Source organism: Amaranthus tricolor, chromosome 1 (genome assembly GCF_026212465.1).
Source record: "Amaranthus tricolor cultivar Red isolate AtriRed21 chromosome 1, ASM2621246v1, whole genome shotgun sequence".
Lineage (NCBI taxonomy): Eukaryota > Viridiplantae > Streptophyta > Magnoliopsida > Caryophyllales > Amaranthaceae > Amaranthus > Amaranthus tricolor.
In genome coordinates, this window is record NC_080047.1 from 28,074,892 (window position 1) to 28,099,445 (window position 24,554).

A 24,554-nucleotide genomic window follows, 5' to 3' on the forward strand; every position below is an offset into this window, starting at 1 on the left:
CAAGGATCAATGATCAATGATGAATGAACGATGAAGAATGAACAAGGATCAATGATCATTGTAGAATGAACGATGAAGAATGAACAAGGATCAATGATCAATGAAGAATGAACGATGAAGAATGAACAAGGATAAGTGATCAATAACGAATAAACGATGAAGAATGAACAAGGATCAATGATCAATGAAGAATGAACGATAAAGAATGAACAAGGATCAATGATCAATGACGAATGAACGATGAAAAAACAACAAGGATCAATGATCAATGAAGAATGAACGATGAAGAATGAACAAGGATCAATGGTCAATGACGAATGAACAATGAAGAATGAACAAGGATCAATGATCAATGAAGAATAAACGGTGAAGAATGAACGATGAAGAATGAACAAGGATCAATGGTCAATGACGAATGAACGATGAAGAATGAACAAGGATCAATGATCAATGTAGAATGAAAGATGAAGAATGAACAAGGATCAATGATCAATGAAGAATGCACGATGAAGAATGAACAAGGATCAATGATCAATGAAGAATAAACGATGAAGAATGAACAAGGATCAATGATCAATGAAAAATGAACGATGAAGAATGAACAAGGATCAATGATCATTGAAGAATGAAAATGAAGAATGACCAAGGATCAATGATCAATGAAGAATGAACGATGACAAATCAATAAGGATCAATCATCAATGAAGAATGAACGATGAAGAATGAACAAGTTTCAATGATCAATGACGAATGAACGATGAAGAATGAACAAGGATCAATGATCAATGAAGAATAAACGATGAAGAATGAACAAGGATCAATGATCAATAACGAATGAACGATGAAGAATGAACAAGGATCAATGATCAATGAAGAATGAACGATAATGAATGAACAAGCATCAATGATCAATGACGAATGAACGATGACGAATCAATAAGGATCAATGATCAATGAAGAATGAACGATGAAGAATGAACATGTTTCAATGATCAATGACGAATGAACGATGAAGAATGAACAAGGATCAATGATCAATAACGAATGAACGATGAAAAATGAACAAGGATCAATTATTAATGAAGAATGAACGATGAAGAATGAACATGTTTCAATGATCAATGACGAATGAACGATGAAAAATGAACAAGGATCAATGATCAATGAAGAATAAACGATGATGAATGAACAAGGATCAATGATCAATGACGAATGAACGATGAAGAATGAACAAGGATCAATGATCAATGAAGAATGAACGATAATGAATGAACAAGCATCAATGATCAATGACGAATGAACGATGACGAATCAATAAGGATCAATGATCAATGAAGAATGAACGATGAAGAATGAACATGTTTCAATGATCAATGACGAATGAACGATGAAGAATGAACAAGGATCAATGATCAATAACGAATGAACGATGAAAAATGAACAAGGATCAATTATTAATGAAGAATGAACGATGAAGAATGAACATGTTTCAATGATCAATGACGAATGAACGATGAAGAATGAACAAGGATCAATGATCAATAACGAATGAACGATGAAAAATGAACAAGGATCAATTATTAATGAAGCATGAACGATGAAGAATGAAGAAGGATCAATGATCAATGACGAATGAATGATGAAGATTGAACAAGGATCAATGATCAATGATCAATGAAGAATGAACGATTAAGAATGAACAAGGATCAATGGTCAATGACGAATTAACGATGAAGAATGAACAAGGATCAATGATCAATGAAGAATGAATGATGAAGAATGAACAAGGATCAATGGTCAATGACGAATGAACGATGAAGAATGAACAAGGATCAATAATCAATGTAGAATGAAAGATGAAGAATGAACAAGGATCAATGATCAATGAAGAATAAACGATGAAGAATGAAAAAGGATCAATGATCAATGAAAAATGAACGATGAAGAATGAACAAGTTTCAATGATCAATGACGAATGAACGATGAAGAATGAACAAGGATCAATGATCAATGAAGAATGAATGATGAAGAATGAACAAGGATCAAATAGTCAATGACGAATGAACGATGAAGAATGAACAAGGATCAATGATCAATGAAGAATGAACAAGGATCAATGATCCATGAAGAATAAACGATGAAGAATGAACAAGGATCAATGATCAATGACGAATGAACGATGAAGAATGAACATGGATCAATGATCAATGTAGAATGAAAGATGAAGAATGAGCAAGGATCAATGATCAATGAAGAATGAACGATGAAGAATGAACAAGGATCAATGATCCATGAAGAATAAACGATGAAGAATGAACAAGGATCAATGATCAATGACGAATGAACGATGAAGAATGAATAAGGATCAATGATCAATGTAGAATGAAAGATGAAGAATGAACAAGGATCAATGATCAATGAAGAATGAACGATAAATAATGAACAAGGATCAATGATCAATGAAGAATAAACGATGAAGAATGAACAAGGATCAATGATCAATGACGAATGAACGATGAAGAATGAACAAGGATCAATGATCAATGAAGCATAAACGATGAAGAATGAACAAGGATCAATGATCAATGAAGAATGAACGATTAAGAATGAACAAGGACCAATGATCAATGACGAATGAACGATGAAGAATGAACAAGGATCAATGATCAAAGTAGAATGAAAGATGAAGAATGAACAAGGATCAATGATCAATGAAGAATGAACGATGAAGAATGAACAAGGATCAATGATCAATGATGAATGAACGATGAAGAATGAACAAGGATCAATGATCATTGTAGAATGAACGATGAAGAATGAACAAGGATCAATGATCAATGAAGAATGAACGATGAAGAATGAACAAGGATAAGTGATCAATAACGAATAAACGATGAAGAATGAACAAGGATCAATGATCAATGAAGAATGAACGATAAAGAATGAACAAGGATCAATGATCAATGACGAATGAACGATGAAAAAACAACAAGGATCAATGATCAATGAAGAATGAACGATGAAGAATGAACAAGGATCAATGGTCAATGACGAATGAACAATGAAGAATGAACAAGGATCAATGATCAATGAAGAATAAACGATGAAGAATGAACGATGAAGAATGAACAAGGATCAATGGTCAATGACGAATGAACGATGAAGAATGAACAAGGATCAATGATCAATGTAGAATGAAAGATGAAGAATGAACAAGGATCAATGATCAATGAAGAATGCACGATGAAGAATGAACAAGGATCAATGATCAATGAAGAATAAACGATGAAGAATGAACAAGGATCAATGATCAATGAAAAATGAACGATGAAGAATGAACAAGGATCAATGATCATTGAAGAATGAAAATGAAGAATGACCAAGGATCAATGATCAATGAAGAATGAACGATGACAAATCAATAAGGATCAATCATCAATGAAGAATGAACGATGAAGAATGAACAAGTTTCAATGATCAATGACGAATGAACGATGAAGAATGAACAAGGATCAATGATCAATGAAGAATAAACGATGAAGAATGAACAAGGATCAATGATCAATGACGAATGAACGATGAAGAATGAACAAGGATCAATGATCAATGAAGAATGAACGATAATGAATGAACAAGCATCAATGATCAATGACGAATGAACGATGACGAATCAATAAGGATCAATGATCAATGAAGAATGAACGATGAAGAATGAACATGTTTCAATGATCAATGACGAATGAACGATGAAGAATGAACAAGGATCAATGATCAATAACGAATGAACGATGAAAAATGAACAAGGATCAATTATTAATGAAGAATGAACGATGAAGAATGAACATGTTTCAATGATCAATGACGAATGAACGATGAAAAATGAACAAGGATCAATGATCAATGAAGAATAAACGATGAAGAATGAACAAGGATCAATGATCAATGACGAATGAACGATGAAGAATGAACAAGGATCAATGATCAATGAAGAATGAACGATAATGAATGAACAAGCATCAATGATCAATGACGAATGAACGATGACGAATCAATAAGGATCAATGATCAATGAAGAATGAACGATGAAGAATGAACATGTTTCAATGATCAATGACGAATGAACGATGAAGAATGAACAAGGATCAATGATCAATAACGAATGAACGATGAAAAATGAACAAGGATCAATTATTAATGAAGAATGAACGATGAAGAATGAACATGTTTCAATGATCAATGACGAATGAACGATGAAGAATGAACAAGGATCAATGATCAATAACGAATGAACGATGAAAAATGAACAAGGATCAATTATTAATGAAGCATGAACGATGAAGAATGAACAAGGATCAATGATCATTGAAGAATAAAAGATGAAGAATGAAAAAGGATCAATGATCAATGAAGAATAAACGATAAAGAATGAACAAGGATCAATGATCAATGACGAATGAACGATGACGAATCAATAAGGATCAATGATCAATGAAGAATGAACGATGAAGAATGAATATGTTTCAATGATCAATGACGAATGAACGATGAAGAATGAACAAGGATCAATGATCAATAACGAATGAACGATGAAAAATGAACAACGATCAATTTTTAATGAAGAATGAACGATGAAGAATGAACAAGGATCAATGATCATTGAAGAATAAACGATGAAGAATGAACAAGGATCAATGATCAATGAAGAATAAACGATGAAGAATGAACAAGGATCAATGATCAATGACGAATGAACGATGAAGAATGAACAAGGATCAATGATCAATAACGAATGAACGATGAAGAATGAACAAGGATTAATGATCAATGAAGAATGAACGATTAAGAATGAACAAGGATCAATGGTCAATGACGAATGAACGATGAAGAATGAACAAGGATCAATGATCAATGACGAATGAATGAAGAAGATTGAACAAGGATCAATGATCAATGAAGAATGAACGATTAAGAATGAACAAGGATCAATGGTCAATGACGAATTAACGATGAAGAATGAACAAGGATCAATGATCAATGAAGAATGAATGATGAAGAATGAACAAGGATCAATGGTCAATGACGAATGAACGATGAAGAATGAACAAGGATCAATAATCAATGTAGAATGAAAGATGAAGAATGAACAAGGATCAATGATCAATGAAGAATAAACGATGAAGAATGAAAAAGGATCAATGATCAATGAAAAATGAACGATGAAGAATGAACAAGTTTCAATGATCAATGACGAATGAACGATGAAGAATGAACAAGGATCAATGATCAATGAAGAATGAACAAGGATCAATGATCCATGAAGAATAAACGAAAAAGAATGAACAAGGATCAATGATCAATGACGAATGAACGATGAAGAATGAACATGGATCAATGATCAATGTAGAATGAAAGATGAAGAATGAGCAAGGATCAATGATCAATGAAGAATGAACGATGAAGAATGAACAAGGATCAATGATCCATGAAGAATAAACGATGAAGAATGAACAAGGATCAATGATCAATTAAAAATGAACGATGAAGAATGAACAAGTTTCAATGATCAATGACGAATGAACGATGAAGAATGAACAAGGATCAATGATCAATGAAGAATGAATGATGAAGAATGAACAAGGATCAAATAGTCAATGACGAATGAACGATGAAGAATGAACAAGGATCAATGATCAATGAAGAATGAACAAGGATCAATGATCCATGAAGAATAAACGATGAAGAATGAACAAGGATCAATGATCAATGACGAATGAACGATGAAGAATGAACATGGATCAATGATCAATGTAGAATGAAAGATGAAGAATGAGCAAGGATCAATGATCAATGAAGAATGAACGATGAAGAATGAACAAGGATCAATGATCCATGAAGAATAAACGATGAAGAATGAACAAGGATCAATGATCAATGACGAATGAACGATGAAGAATGAACAAGGATCAATGATCAATGTAGAATGAAAGATGAAGAATGAACAAGGATCAATGATCAATGAAGAATGAACGATAAATAATGAACAAGGATCAATGATCAATGAAGAATAAACGATGAAGAATGAACAAGGATCAATGATCAATGACGAATGAACGATGAAGAATGAATAAGGATCAATGATCAATGAAGCATAAACGATGAAGAATGAACAAGGATCAATGATCAATGAAGAATGAACGATTAAGAATGAACAAGGACCAATGATCAATGACGAATGAACGATGAAGAATCAACAAGGATCAATGATCAAAGTAGAATGAAAGATGAAGAATGAACAAGGATCAATGATCAATGAAGAATGAACGATGAAGAATGAACAAGGATCAATGATCAATGATGAATGAACGATGAAGAATGAACAAGGATCAATGATCATTGTAGAATGAACGATGAAGAATTAACAAGGATCAATGATCAATGAAGAATGAACGATGAAGAATGAACAAGGATAAGTGATCAATAACGAATAAACGATGAAGAATGAACAAGGATCAATGATCAATGAAGAATGAACGATAAAGAATGAACAAGGATCAATGATCAATGACGAATGAACGATGAAAAAACAACAAGGATCAATGATCAATGAAGAATGAACGATGAAGAATGAACAAGGATCAATGGTCAATGACGAATGAACAATGAAGAATGAACAAGGATCAATGATCAATGAAGAATAAACGATGAAGAATGAACGATGAAGAATGAACAAGGATCAATGGTCAATGACGAATGAACGATGAAGAATGAACAAGGATCAATGATCAATGTAGAATGAAAGATGAAGAATGAACAAGGATCAATGATCAATGAAGAATGCACGATGAAGAATGAACAAGGATCAATGATCAATGAAGAATAAACGATGAAGAATGAACAAGGATCATTGATCAATGAAAAATGAACGATGAAGAATGAACAAGGATCAATGATCATTGAAGAATGAAAATGAAGAATGACCAAGGATCAATGATCAATGAAGAATGAACGATGACAAATCAATAAGGATCAATCATCATTGAAGAATGAACGATGAAGAATGAACAAGTTTCAATGATCAATGACGAATGAACGATGAAGAATGAACAAGGATCAATGATCAATGAAGAATAAACGATGAAGAATGAACAAGGATCAATGATCAATGACGAATGAACGATGAAGAATGAACAAGGATCAATGATCAATGAAGAATGAACGATAATGAATGAACAAGCATCAATGATCAATGACGAATGAACGATGACGAATCAATAAGGATCAATGATCAATGAAGAATGAACGATGAAGAATGAACATGTTTCAATGATCAATGACGAATGAACGATGAAGAATGAACAAGGATCAATGATCAATAACGAATGAACGATGAAAAATGAACAAGGATCAATTATTAATGAAGAATGAACGATGAAGAATGAACATGTTTCAATGATCAATGACGAATGAACGATGAAAAATGAACAAGGATCAATGATCAATGAAGAATAAACGATGAAGAATGAACAAGGATCAATGATCAATGACGAATGAACGATGAAGAATGAACAAGGATCAATGATCAATGAAGAATGAACGATAATGAATGAACAAGCATCAATGATCAATGACGAATGAACGATGACGAATCAATAAGGATCAATGATCAATGAAGAATGAACGATGAAGAATGAACATGTTTCAATGATCAATGACGAATGAACGATGAAAAATGAACAAGGATCAATGATCAATAACGAATGAACGATGAAAAATGAACAAGGATCAATTATTAATGAAGAATGAACGATGAAGAATGAACATGTTTCAATGATCAATGACGAATGAACGATGAAGAATGAACAAGGATCAATGATCAATAACGAATGAACGATGAAAAATGAACAAGGATCAATTATTAATGAAGCATGAACGATGAAGAATGAACAAGGATCAATGATCATTGAAGAATAAAAGATGAAGAATGAAAAAGGATCAATGATCAATGAAGAATAAACGATAAAGAATGAACAAGGATCAATGATCAATGACGAATGAACGATGACGAATCAATAAGGATCAATGATCAATGAAGAATGAACGATGAAGAATGAATATGTTTCAATGATCAATGACGAATGAACGATGAAGAATGAACAAGGATCAATGATCAATAACGAATGAACGATGAAAAATGAACAACGATCAATTTTTAATGAAGAATGAACGATGAAGAATGAACAAGGATCAATGATCATTGAAGAATAAACGATGAAGAATGAACAAGGATCAATGATCAATGAAGAATAAACGATGAAGAATGAACAAGGATCAATGATCAATGACGAATGAACGATGAAGAATGAACAAGGATCAATGATCAATAACGAATGAACGATGAAGAATGAACAAGGATTAATGATCAATGAAGAATGAACGATTAAGAATGAACAAGGATCAATGGTCAATGACGAATGAACGATGAAGAATGAACAAGGATCAATGATCAATGACGAATGAATGATGAAGATTGAACAAGGATCAATGATCAATGATCAATGAAGAATGAACGATTAAGAATGAACAAGGATCAATGGTCAATGACGAATTAACGATGAAGAATGAACAAGGATCAATGATCAATGAAGAATGAATGATGAAGAATGAACAAGGATCAATGGTCAATGACGAATGAACGATGAAGAATGAACAAGGATCAATAATCAATGTAGAATGAAAGATGAAGAATGAACAAGGATCAATGATCAATGAAGAATAAACGATGAAGAATGAAAAAGGATCAATGATCAATGAAAAATGAACGATGAAGAATGAACAAGTTTCAATGATCAATGACGAATGAACGATGAAGAATGAACAAGGATCAATGATCAATGAAGAATGAATGATGAAGAATGAACAAGGATCAAATAGTCAATGACGAATGAACGATGAAGAATGAACAAGGATCAATGATCAATGAAGAATGAACAAGGATCAATGATCCATGAAGAATAAACGATGAAGAATGAACAAGGATCAATGATCAATGACGAATGAACGATGAAGAATGAACATGGATCAATGATCAATGTAGAATGAAAGATGAAGAATGAGCAAGGATCAATGATCAATGAAGAATGAACGATGAAGAATGAGCAAGGATCAATGATCCATGAAGAATAAACGATGAAGAATGAACAAGGATCAATGATCAATGACGAATGAACGATGAAGAATGAACAAGGATCAATGATCAATGTAGAATGAAAGATGAAGAATGAACAAGGATCAATGATCAATGAAGAATGAACGATAAATAATGAACAAGGATCAATGATCAATGAAGAATAAACGATGAAGAATGAACAAGGATCAATGATCAATGACGAATGAACGATGAAGAATGAACAAGGATCAATGATCAATGAAGCATAAACGATGAAGAATGAACAAGGATCAATGATCAATGAAGAATGAACGATTAAGAATGAACAAGGACCAATGATCAATGACGAATGAACGATGAAGAATGAACAAGGATCAATGATCAAAGTAGAATGAAAGATGAAGAATGAACAAGGATCAATGATCAATGAAGAATGAACGATGAAGAATGAACAAGGATCAATGATCAATGATGAATGAACGATGAAGAATGAACAAGGATCAATGATCATTGTAGAATGAACGATGAAGAATGAACAAGGATCAATGATCAATGAAGAATGAACGATGAAGAATGAACAAGGATAAGTGATCAATAACGAATAAACGATGAAGAATGACCATGGATCAATGATCAATGAAGAATGAACGATAAAGAATGAACAAGGATCAATGATCAATGACGAATGAACGATGAAAAAACAACAAGGATCAATGATCAATGAAGAATGAACGATGAAGAATGAACAAGGATCAATGGTCAATGACGAATGAACAATGAAGAATGAACAAGGATCAATGATCAATGAAGAATAAACGATGAAGAATGAACGATGAAGAATGAACAAGGATCAATGGTCAATGACGAATGAGCGATGAAGAATGAACAAGGATCAATGATCAATGTAGAATGAAAGATGAAGAATGAACAAGGATCAATGATCAATGAAGAATGCACGATGAAGAATGAACAAGGATCAATGATCAATGAAGAATAAACGATGAAGAATGAACAAGGATCAATGATCAATGAAAAATGAACGATGAAGAATGAACAAGGATCAATGATCATTGAAGAATGAAAATGAAGAATGACCAAGGATCAATGATCAATGAAGAATGAACGATGACGAATCAATAAGGATCAATGATCAATGAAGAATGAACGATGAAGAATGAACAAGTTTCAATGATCAATGACGAATGAACGATGAAGAATGAACAAGGATCAATGATCAATGAAGAATAAACGATGAAGAATGAACAAGGATCAATGATCAATGACGAATGAACGATGAAGAATGAACAAGGATCAATGATCAATGAAGAATGAACGATAATGAATGAACAAGCATCAATGATCAATGACGAATGAACGATGACGAATCAATAAGGATCAATGATCAATGAAGAATGAACGATGAAGAATGAACATGTTTCAATGATCAATGACGAATGAACGATGAAGAATGAACAAGGATCAATGATCAATAACGAATGAACGATGAAAAATGAACAAGGATCAATTATTAATGAAGAATGAACGATGAAGAATGAACATGTTTCAATGATCAATGACGAATGAACGATGAAGAATGAACAAGGATCAATGATCAATAACGAATGAACGATGAAAAATGAACAAGGATCAATTATTAATGAAGCATGAACGATGAAGAATGAACAAGGATCAATGATCATTGAAGAATAAAAGATGAAGAATGAAAAAGGATCAATGATCAATGAAGAATAAACGATAAAGAATGAACAAGGATCAATGATCAATGACGAATGAACGATGAAGAATGAACAAGGATCAATGATCAATGACGAACGAACGATGAAGAATGAACAAGGATCAATGATCAATGAAGAATGAACGATTAAGAATGAACAAGGACCAATGATCAATGACGAATGAACGATGATGAATGAACAAGGATCAATGATCAAAGTAGAATGAAAGATGAAGAATGAACAAGGATCAATGATCAATGAAGAATGAACGATGACGAATGAACAAGGATCAATGGTCAATGACGAATGAACGATGAAGAATGAACAAGGATCAATGGTCAATGACGAATGAACAATGAAGAATGAACAAGGATCAATGATCAATGTAGAATGAATAATGAAGAATGAACAAGGATCAATGATCAATGAAGAATGAACGATGAAGAATGAACAACGATCAATGATCAATGACGAATGAACGATGAAGAATGAATAAGGATCAATGATCAATGAAGAATGAACGATGAAGAATGAACAAGGATCAATGATCAATGAGGAATGAACGATGAAGAATGAACAAGGATCAATGATCAATGACGAACGAACGATGAAGAATGAACAAGGATCAATGATCAATGAAGAATGAACGATGAAGAATGAACAAGGATCAATGATCAATGAAGAATGAACGATGAAGAATGAACAAGGATCAATGATCAATGAAGAATGAACGATGAAGAATGAACAAGGATTAATGATCAATGTAGAATGAACGATGAAGAATGAACAAGGATCAATGATCAATGTAGAATGAACGATAAAGAATGAACAAGGATCAATGATCAATGAAGAATGAACGATGAAGAATGAACAAGGATCAATGGTCAATGACGAATGAACGATGAAGAATGAACAAGGATCAATGGTCAATGACGAATGAACAATGAAGAATGAACAAGGATCAATGATCAATGTAGAATGAATAATGAAGAATGAACAAGGATCAATGATCAATGAAGAATGAACGATGAAGAATGAACAACGATCAATGATCAATGACGAATGAACGATGAAGAATGAATAAGGATCAATGATCAATGAAGAATGAACGATGAAGAATGAACAAGGATCAATGATCAATGAGGAATGAACGATGAAGAATGAACAAGGATCAATGATCAATGACGAATGAACGATGAAGAATGAACAAGGACCAATGATCAATGACGAATGAACGATGAAGAATGAACAAGGATCAATGATCAATGTAGAATGAAGGATGAAGAATGAACAAGGATCAATGATCAATGACGAATGAACGATGAAGAATGAACAAGGATCAATGATCAATGACGAATGAACGATGAAGAATGAACAAGTATCAATGATCAATGAAGAATGAACGATAAAGAATGAACAAGGATCAATGATCAATGACGAATGAACGAAGAAGAATGAACAAGGATCAATGATCAATGAAGAATGAACGATGAAGAATGAACAAGGATCAATGATCAATGAAGAATAAACAATGAAGAATGAACAAGGATCAATGATCAATGACTAATGAACGATGAAGAATGAACAAGGATCAATGATCAATGAAGAACGAACGATAATGAATGAACAAGTATCAATGATCAATGACAAATGAACGATGAAGAATGAACAAGGATCAATGATCAATGAAAAATGAACGATGAAGAATGAACAAGGATCAATGATCATTGAAGAATGAACGATGAAGAATGAACAACGATCAATGATCCATGAAGAATAAACGATGAAGAATGAACAAGGATCAATGATCAATGACGAATGAACGATGAAGAATTAACAATGATCAATGATCAATGAAGCATAAACGATGAAGAATGGACAAGGATCAATGATCAATGTAGAATGAAAGATGAAGAATGAACAAGGATCAATGATCAATGATCAATGACGAATGAATGATGAAGAATGAACAAGGATCAATGATCAATGAAGAATGAAAGATAAAGAATGAACAATGATCAATGATCAATGAAGAATGAACGATAAAGAATGAACAAGGATCAATGGTCAATGACGAATGAACGATGAAGAATGAACAAGGATCAATGATCAATGAAGAATGAACGATGAAGAATGAACAAGGATCAATGATCAATGTAGAATGAACGATGAAGAATGAACAAGGATCAATGATCAATGACGAATGAACGATGAAGAATAAACAAGGATCAATGATCAATGTAGAATGAAAGATGAAGAATGAACAAGATTCAATGATCAATGACGAATGAACGATGAAGAATGAACAAGGATCAATGATCAATGAAGAATGAAAGATAAAGAATGAACAAGCATCAATGATCAATGACGAATGAACGAAGAAGAATGAACAAGGATCAATGATCAATGAAGAATGAACGATGAAGAATGAACAAGGATCAATGATCAATGATGAATGAACGATGAAGAATGAATAAGGATCAATGATCAATGAAGAATGAACGATGAAGAATGAACAAGGATCAATGGTCAATGACGAATGAACGATGAAGAATGAATAAGGATCAATGATCAATGAAGAATGAACGATGAAAAATGAACAAGGATCAATGATCAATGTAGAATGAACGATGAAGAATGAACAAGGATCAATGATCAATGAAGAATGAACGATTAAGAATGAACAAGGATCAATGATCAATGAAGAATGAACGATGAAGAATGAACAACGATCAATGATCCATGAAGAATAAACGATGAAGAATGAACAAGGATCAATGATCAATGACGAATGAACGATGAAGAATTAACAAGGATCAATGATCAATGAAGCATAAACGATGAAGAATGGACAAGGATCAATGATCAATGTAGAATGAAAGATCAAGAATGAACAAGGATCAATGATCAATGATCAATGACGAATGAATGATGAAGAATGAACAAGGATCAATGATCAATGAAGAATGAAAGATAAAGAATGAACAAGGATCAATGATCAATGAAGAATGAACGATGAAGAATGAACAAGGATCAATGGTCAATGACGAATGAACGATGAAGAATAAACAAGGATCAATGATCATTGAAGAATGAACGATGAAGAATGAACAAGGATCAATGATCAATGTAGAATGAACGATGAAGAATGAACAAGGATCAATGATCAATGACGAATGAACGATGAAGAATGAACAAGGATCAATGATCAATGAAGCATAAACAATGAAGAATGAACAAGGATCAATGATCAATGAAGAATGAACGATGAAGAATGAACAAGGATCAATGATCATTGTAGAAAGAACGATGAAGAATGAACAAGGATCAATGATCAATGAAGAATGAACGATGAAGAATGAACAAGGATAATTGATCAATGACGAATGAACGATGAAGAATGAACAAGGATCAATGATCAATGAAGCATAAACGATGAAGAATGAACAAGGATCAATGATCAATGAAGAATGAACGATGAAGAATGAACAAGGATAATTAATCAATGACGAATGAACGATGAAGAATGAACAAGGATCAATGATCAATGAAGCATAAACGATGAAGAATGAACAAGGATCAATGATCAATGAAGAAAGAACGATTAAGAATGAACAAGAATCAATGGTCAATGACGAATGAACGATGAAGAATGAACAAGGATCAATGATCAATGAAGAATGAATGATGAAGAATGAACAAGTATCAATGATCAATGTAGAATGAACGATGAAGAATGAACAAGGATCAATGATCAATGAAGAATGAACGATTAAGAATGAAGAAGGATCAATGAACAATAAAGAATGAACGATGAAGAATGAACAAGGATCAATGATCAATGTAGAATGAACGATGAAGAATGAACAAGGATCAATGATCAATGACGAATGAACGATGAAGAATGAACAAGGATCAATGATCAATGAAGCAAAAACGATGAAGAATGAACAAGGATCAATGATCAATGAAGAATGAACGATGAAGAATGAACAAGGATCAATGATCATTGTAGAATGAACGATGAAGAATGAACAAGGATCAATGATCAATGACGAATGAACGATGAAGAATGAACAAGGATCAATGATCAATGAAGCATAAACAATGAAGAATGAACAAGGATCAATGATCAATGAAGAATGAACGATGAAGAATGAACAAGGATCAATGATCATTGTAGAATGAACGATGAAGAATGAACAAGGATCAATGATCAATGAAGAATGAACGATGAAGAATGAACAAGGATAATTGATCAATGACGAATGAACGATGAAGAATGAACAAGGATCAATGATCAATGAAGCATAAACGATGAAGAATGAACAAGGATCAATGATCAATGAAGAATGAACGATGAAGAATGAACAAGGATAATTAATCAATGACGAATGAACGATGAAGAATGAACAAGGATCAATGATCAATGAAGCATAAACGATGAAGAATGAACAAGGATCAATGATCAATGAAGAAAGAACGATTAAGAATGAACAAGAATCAATGGTCAATGACGAATGAACGATGAAGAATGAACAAGGATCAATGATCAATGAAGAATGAATGATGAAGAATGAACAAGGATCAATGATCAATGACGAATGAACGATGAAGAATTAACAAGGATCAATGATCAATGAAGCATAAACGATGAAGAATGGACAAGGATCAATGATCAATGTAGAATGAAAGATCAAGAATGAACATGGATCAATGATCAATGATCAATGACGAATGAATGATGAAGAATGAACAAGGATCAATGATCAATGAAGAATGAAAGATAAAGAATGAACAAGGATCAATGATCAATGAAGAATGAACGATGAAGAATGAACAAGGATCAATGATCAATGAAGCATAAACAATGAAGAATGAACAAGGATCAATGATCAATGAAGAATGAACGATGAAGAATGAACAAGGATCAATGATCATTGTAGAATGAACGATGAAGAATGAACAAGGATCAATGATCAATGAAGAATGAACGATGAAGAATGAACAAGGATAATTGATCAATGACGAATGAACGATGAAGAATGAACAAGGATCAATGATCAATGAAGCATAAACGATGAAGAATGAACAAGGATCAATGATCAATGAAGAATGAACGATGAAGAATGAACAAGGATAATTAATCAATGACGAATGAACGATGAAGAATGAACAAGGATCAATGATCAATGAAGCATAAACGATGAAGAATGAACAAGGATCAATGATCAATGAAGAAAGAACGATTAAGAATGAACAAGAATCAATGGTCAATGACGAATGAACGATGAAGAATGAACAAGGATCAATGATCAATGAAGAATGAATGATGAAGAATGAACAAGTATCAATGATCAATGTAGAATGAACGATGAAGAATGAACAAGGATCAATGATCAATGAAGAATGAACGATTAAGAATGAACAAGGATCAATGAACAATGAAGAATGAACGATGAAGAATGAACAAGGATCAATGATCAATGTAGAATGAACGATGAAGAATGAACAAGGATCAATGATCAATGACGAATGAACGATGAAGAATGAACAAGGATCAATGATCAATGAAGCAAAAACGATGAAGAATGAACAAGGATCAATGATCAATGAAGAATGAACGATGAAGAATGAACAAGGATCAATGATCATTGTAGAATGAACGATGAAGAATGAATAAGGATCAATGATCAATGAAGAATGAACGATGAAGAATGAAAAAGGATAAGTGATCAATAAGGAATGAACGATGAAGAATGAACAAGGATCAATGATCAATGAAGAATGAACGATAAAGAATGAAATAGGATCAATGATCAATGACGAATGAACGATGAAGAATGAACAAGGATCAATGATCAATGAAGAATGAACGATGAAGAATGAACAACGATAATTGATCAATGACGAATGAACGATGAAGAATGAACAAGGATCAATGATCAATGAAGCATAAACGATGAAGAATGAACAAGGATCAATGATCAATGAAGAATGAACGATGAAGAATGAACAAGGATAATTGATCAATGACGAATGAACGATGAAGAATGAACAAGGATCAATGATCAATGAAGCATAAACGATGAAGAATGAACAAGGATCAATGATCAATGAAGAAAGAACGATTAAGAATGAACAAGAATCAATGGTCAATGACGAATGAACGATGAAGAATGAACAAGGATCAATGATCAATGAAGAATGAATGATGAAGAATGAACAAGTATCAATGATCAATGAAGAATAAACAATGAAGAATGAACAAGGTTCAATGATCAATGACTAATGAACGATGAAGAATGAACAAGGATCAATGATCAATGAAGAATGAACGATAATGAATGAACAAGTATCAATGATCAATGACGAATGAACGATGAAGAATGAACAAGGATCAATGATCAATGAAAAATGAACGATGAAGAATGAACAAGGATCAATGATCATTGAAGAATGAACGATGAAGAATGAACAAGGATCAATGGTCAATGACGAATGAACGATGAAGAATGAATAAGGATCAATGATCAATGAAGAATGAACGATGAAAAATGAACAAGGATCAATGATCAATGTAGAATGAACGATGAAGAATGAACAAGGATCAATGATCAATGAAAAATGAACGATGAAGAATGAACAAGGATCAATGATCATTGAAGAATGAAAATGAAGAATGACCAAGGATCAATGATCAATGAAGAATGAACGATGACGAATCAATAAGGATCAATGATCAATGAAGAATGAACGATGAAGAATGAACAAGTTTCAATGATCAATGACGAATGAACGATGAAGAATGAACAAGGATCAATGATCAATGAAGAATAAACGATGAAGAATGAACAAGGATCAATGATCAATGACGAATGAACGATGAAGAATGAACAAGGATCAATGATCAATGAAGAATGAACGATAATGAATGAACAAGCATCAATGATCAATGACGAATGAACGATGACGAATCAATAAGGATCAATGATCAATGAAGAATGAACGATGAAGAATGAACATGTTTCAATGATCAATGACGAATGAACGATGAAGAATGAACAAGGATCAATGATCAATAACGAATGAACGATGAAAAATGAACAAGGATCAATTATTAATGAAGAATGAACGATGAAGAATGAACATGTTTCAATGATCAATGACGAATGAACGATGAAGAATGAACAAGGATCAATGATCAATAACGAATGAACGATGAAAAATGAACAAGGATCAATTATTAATGAAGAATGAACGATGAAGAATGAACATGTTTCAATGATCAATGACGAATGAACGATGAAGAATGAACAAGGATCAATGATCAATAACGAATGAACGATGAAAAATGAACAAGGATCAATTATTAATGAAGCATGAACGATGAAGAATGAACAAGGATCAATGATCATTGAAGAATAAAAGATGAAGAATGAAAAAGGATCAATGATCAATGAAGAATAAACGATAAAGAATGAACAAGGATCAATGATCAATGACGAATGAACGATGAAGAATGAACAAGGATCAATGATCAATGACGAACGAACGATGAAGAATGAACAAGGATCAATGATCAATGAAGAATGAACGATTAAGAATGAACAAGGACCAATGATCAATGACGAATGAACGATGAAGAATGAACAAGGATCAATGATCAAAGTAGAATGAAAGATGAAGAATGAACAAGGATCAATGATCAATGAAGAATGAACGATGACGAATGAACAAGGATCAATGGTCAATGACGCATGAACGATGAAGAATGAACAAGGATCAATGGTTAATGACGAATGAACAATGAAGAATGAACAAGGATCAATGATCAATGTAGAATGAATAATGAAGAATGAACAAGGATCAATGATCAATGAAGAATGAACGATGAAGAATGAACAACGATCAATGATCAATGACGAATGAACGATGAAGAATGAATAAGGATCAATGATCAATGAAGAATGAACGATGAAGAATGAACAAGGATCAATGATCAATGAGGAATGAACGATTAAGAATGAACAAGGATCAATGATCAATGACGAACGAACGATGAAGAATGAACAAGGATCAATGATCAATGAAGAATGAACGATGAAGAATGAACAAGGATCAATGATCAATGAAGAATGAACGATGAAGAATGAACAAGGATCAATGATCAATGAAGAATGAACGATGAAGAATGAACAAGGATTAATGATCAATGTAGAATGAACGATGAAGAATGAACAAGGATCAATGATCAATGTAGAATGAACGATGAAGAATGAACAAGGATCAATGATCAATGAAGAATGAACGATGAAGAATGAACAAGGATCAATGGTCAATGACGAATGAACGATGAAGAATGAACAAGGATCAATGGTCAATGACGAATGAACAATGAAGAATGAACAAGGATCAATGATCAATGTAGAATGAATAATGAAGAATGAACAAGGATCAATGATCAATGAAGAATGAACGATGAAGAATGAACAACGATCAATGATCAATGACGAATGAACGATGAAGAATGAATAAGGATCAATGATCAATGAAGAATGAACGATGAAGAATGAACAAGGATCAATGATCAATGAGGAATGAACGATGAAGAATGAACAAGGATCAATGATCAATGACGAATGAACGATGAAGAATGAACAAGGACCAATGATCAATGACGAATGAACGATGAAGAATGAACAAGGATCAATGATCAATGTAGAATGAAAGATGAAGAATGAACAAGGATCAATGATCAATGACGAATGAACGATGAAGAATGAACAAGGATCAATGATCAATGACGAATGAACGATGAAGAATGAACAAGGATCAATGATCAATGAAGAATGAACGATAAAGAATGAACAAGGATCAATGATCAATGACGAATGAACGAAGAAGAATGGACAAGGATCAATGATCAATGAAGAATGAACGATGAAGAATGAACAAGGATCAATGATCAATGAAGAATAAACAATGAAGAATGAACAAGGATCAATGATCAATGACTAATGAACGATGAAGAATGAACAAGGATCAATGATCAATGAAGAACGAACGATAATGAATGAACAAGTATCAATGATCAATGACAAATGAACGATGAAGAATGAACAAGGATCAATGATCAATGAAAAATGAACGATGAAGAATGAACAAGGATCAATGATCATTGAAGAATGAACGATGAAGAATGAACAACGATCAATGATCCATGAAGAATAAACGATGAAGAATGAACAAGGATCAATGATCAATGACGAATGAACGATGAAGAATGAATAAGGATCAATGATCAATGAAGAATGAAAGATAAAGAATGAACAAGGATCAATGATCAATGACGAATGAACGAAGAAGAATGAACAAGGATCAATGATCAATGACGAATGAACGATGAAGAATAAACAAGGATCAATGATCAATGTAGAATGAAAGATGAAGAATGAACAAGATTCAATGATCAATGACGAATGAACGATGAAGAATGAACAAGGATCAATGATCAATGAAGAATGAAAGATAAAGAATGAACAAGGATCAATGATCAATGACGAATGAACGAAGAAGAATGAACAAGGATCAATGATCAATGAAGAATGAACGATGAAGAATGAACAAGGATCAATGATCAATGATGAATGAACGATGAAGAATGAATAAGGATCAATGATCAATGAAGAATGAACGATGAAGAATGAGCAAGGATCAATGATCAATGAACAATGAACGATGAAGAATGAACAAGGATCAATGATCATTGTAGAATGAACGATGAAGAATGAACAAGGATCAATGATCAATGAAGAATGAACGATGAAGAATGAACAAGGATAATTGATCAATGACGAATGAACGATGAAGAATGAACAAGGATCAATGATCAATGAAGCATAAACGATGAAGAATGAACAAGGATCAATGATCAATGAAGAATGAACGATGAAGAATGAACAAGGATAATTAATCAATGACGAATGAACGATGAAGAATGAACAAGGATCAATGATCAATGAAGCATAAACGATGAAGAATGAACAAGGATCAATGATCAATGAAGAAAGAACGATTAAGAATGAAAGAGAATCAATGGTCAATGACGAATGAACGATGAAGAATGAACAAGGATCAATGATCAATGAAGAATGAATGATGAAGAATGAACAAGGATCAATGATCAATGACGAATGAACGATGAAGAATTAACAAGGATCAATGATCAATGAAGCATAAACGATGAAGAATGGACAAGGATCAATGATCAATGTAGAATGAAAGATCAAGAATGAACAAGGATCAATGATCAATGATCAATGACGAATGAATGATGAAGAATGAACAAGGATCAATGATCAATGAAGAATGAAAGATAAAGAATGAACAAGGATCAATGATCAATGAAGAATGAACGATGAAGAATGAACAAGGATCAATGATCAATGAAGCATAAACAAAGAAGAATGAACAAGGATCAATGATCAATGAAGAATGAACGATGAAGAATGAACAAGGATCAATGATCATTGTAGAATGAACGATGAAGAATGAACAAGGATCAATGATCAATGAAGAATGAACGATGAAGAATGAACAAGGATAATTGATCAATGACGAATGAACGATGAAGAATGAACAAGGATCAATGATCAATGAAGCATAAACGATGAAGAATGAACAAGGATCAATGATCAATGAAGAATGAACGATGAAGAATGAACAAGGATAATTAATCAATGACGAATGAACGATGAAGAATGAACAAGGATCAATGATCAATGAAGCATAAACGATGAAGAATGAACAAGGATCAATGATCAATGAAGAAAGAACGATTAAGAATGAACAAGAATCAATGGTCAATGACGAATGAACGATGAAGAATGAACAAGGATCAATGATCAATGAAGAATGAATGATGAAGAATGAACAAGTATCAATGATCAATGTAGAATGAACGATGAAGAATGAACAAGGATCAATGATCAATGAAGAATGAACGATTAAGAATGAACAAGGATCAATGAACAATGAAGAATGAACGATGAAGAATGAACAAGGATCAATGATCAATGTAGAATGAACGATGAAGAATGAACAAGGATCAATGATCAATGACGAATGAACGATGAAGAATGAACAAGGATCAATGATCAATGAAGCAAAAACGATGAAGAATGAACAAGGACCAATGATCAATGAAGAATGAACGATGAAGAATGAACAAGGATCAATGATCATTGTAGAATGAACGATGAAGAATGAATAAGGATCAATGATCAATGAAGAATAAACGATGAAGAATGAAAAAGGATAAGTGATCAATAAGGAATGAACGATGAAGAATGAACAAGGATCAATGATCAATGAAGAATGAACGATAAAGAATGAAATAGGATCAATGATCAATGACGAATGAACGATGAAGAATGAACAAGGATCAATGATCAATGAAGAATGAACGATGAAGAATGAACAACGATAATTGATCAATGACGAATGAACGATGAAGAATGAACAAGGATCAATGATCAATGAAGCATAAACGATGAAGAATGAACAAGGATCAATGATCAATGAAGAATGAACGATGAAGAATGAACAAGGATAATTGATCAATGATGAATGAACGATGAAGAATGAACAAGGATCAATGATCAATGAAGCATAAACGATGAAGAATGAACAAGGATCAATGATCAATGAAGAAAGAACGATTAAGAATGAACAAGAATCAATGGTCAATGACGAATGAACGATGAAGAATGAACAAGGATCAATGATCAATGAAGAATGAATGATGAAGAATGAACAAGTATCAATGATCAATGAAGAATAAACAATGAAGAATGAACAAGGTTCAATGATCAATGACTAATGAACGATGAAGAATGAACAAGGATCAATGATCAATGAAGAATGAACGATAATGAATGAACAAGTATCAATGATCAATGACGAATGAACGATGAAGAATGAACAAGGATCAATGATCAATGAAAAATGAACGATCAAGAATGAACAAGGATCAATGATCATTGAAGAATGAACGATGAAGAATGAACAAGGATCAATGGTCAATGACGAATGAACGATGAAGAATGAATAAGGATCAATGATCAATGAAGAATGAACGATGAAAAATGAACAAGGATCAATGATCAATGTAGAATGAACGATGAAGAATGAACAAGGATCAATGATCAATGAAAAATGAACGATGAAGAATGAACAAGGATCAATGATCATTGAAGAATGAAAATGAAGAATGACCAAGGATCAATGATCAATGAAGAATGAACGATGACGAATCAATAAGGATCAATGATCAATGAAGAATGAACGATGAAGAATGAACAAGTTTCAATGATCAATGACGAATGAACGATGAAGAATGAACAAGGATCAATGATCAATGAAGAATAAACGATGAAGAATGAACAAGGATCAATGATCAATGACGAATGAACGATGAAGAATGAACAAGGATCAATGATCAATGAAGAATGAACGATAATGAATGAACAAGCATCAATGATCAATGACGAATGAACGATGACGAATCAATAAGGATCAATGATCAATGAAGAATGAACGATGAAGAATGAACATGTTTCAATGATCAATGACGAATGAACGATGAAGAATGAACAAGGATCAATGATCAATAACGAATGAACGATGAAAAATGAACAAGGATCAATTATTAATGAAGAATGAACGATGAAGAATGAACATGTTTCAATGATCAATGACGAATGAACGATGAAGAATGAACAAGGATCAATGATCAATAACGAATGAACGATGAAAAATGAACAAGGATCAATTATTAATGAAGCATGAACGATGAAGAATGAACAAGGATCAATGATCATTGAAGAATAAAAGATGAAGAATGAAAAAGGATCAATGATCAATGAAGAATAAACGATAAAGAATGAACAAGGATCAATGATCAATGACGAATGAACGATGAAGAATGAACAAGGATCAATGATCAATGACGAACGAACGATGAAGAATGAACAAGGATCAATGATCAATGAAGAATGAACGATTAAGAATGAACAAGGACCAATGATCAATGACGAATGAACGATGAAGAATGAACAAGGATCAATGATCAAAGTAGAATGAAAGATGAAGAATGAACAAGGATCAATGATCAATGAAGAATGAACGATGACAAATGAACAAGGATCAATGGTCAATGACGAATGAACGATGAAGAATGAACAAGGATCAATGGTTAATGACGAATGAACAATGAAGAATGAACAAGGATCAATGATCAATGTAGAATGAATAATGAAGAATGAACAAGGATCAATGATCAATGAAGAATGAACGATGAAGAATGAACAACGATCAATGATCAATGACGAATGAACGATGAAGAATGAATAAGGATCAATGATCAATGAAGAATGAACGATGAAGAATGAACAAGGATCAATGATCAATGAGGAATGAACGATGAAGAATGAACAAGGATCAATGATCAATGACGAACGAACGATGAAGAATGAACAAGGATCAATGATCAATGAAGAATGAACGATGAAGAATGAACAAGGATCAATGATCAATGAAGAATGAACGATGAAGAATGAACAAGGATCAATGATCAATGAAGAATGAAC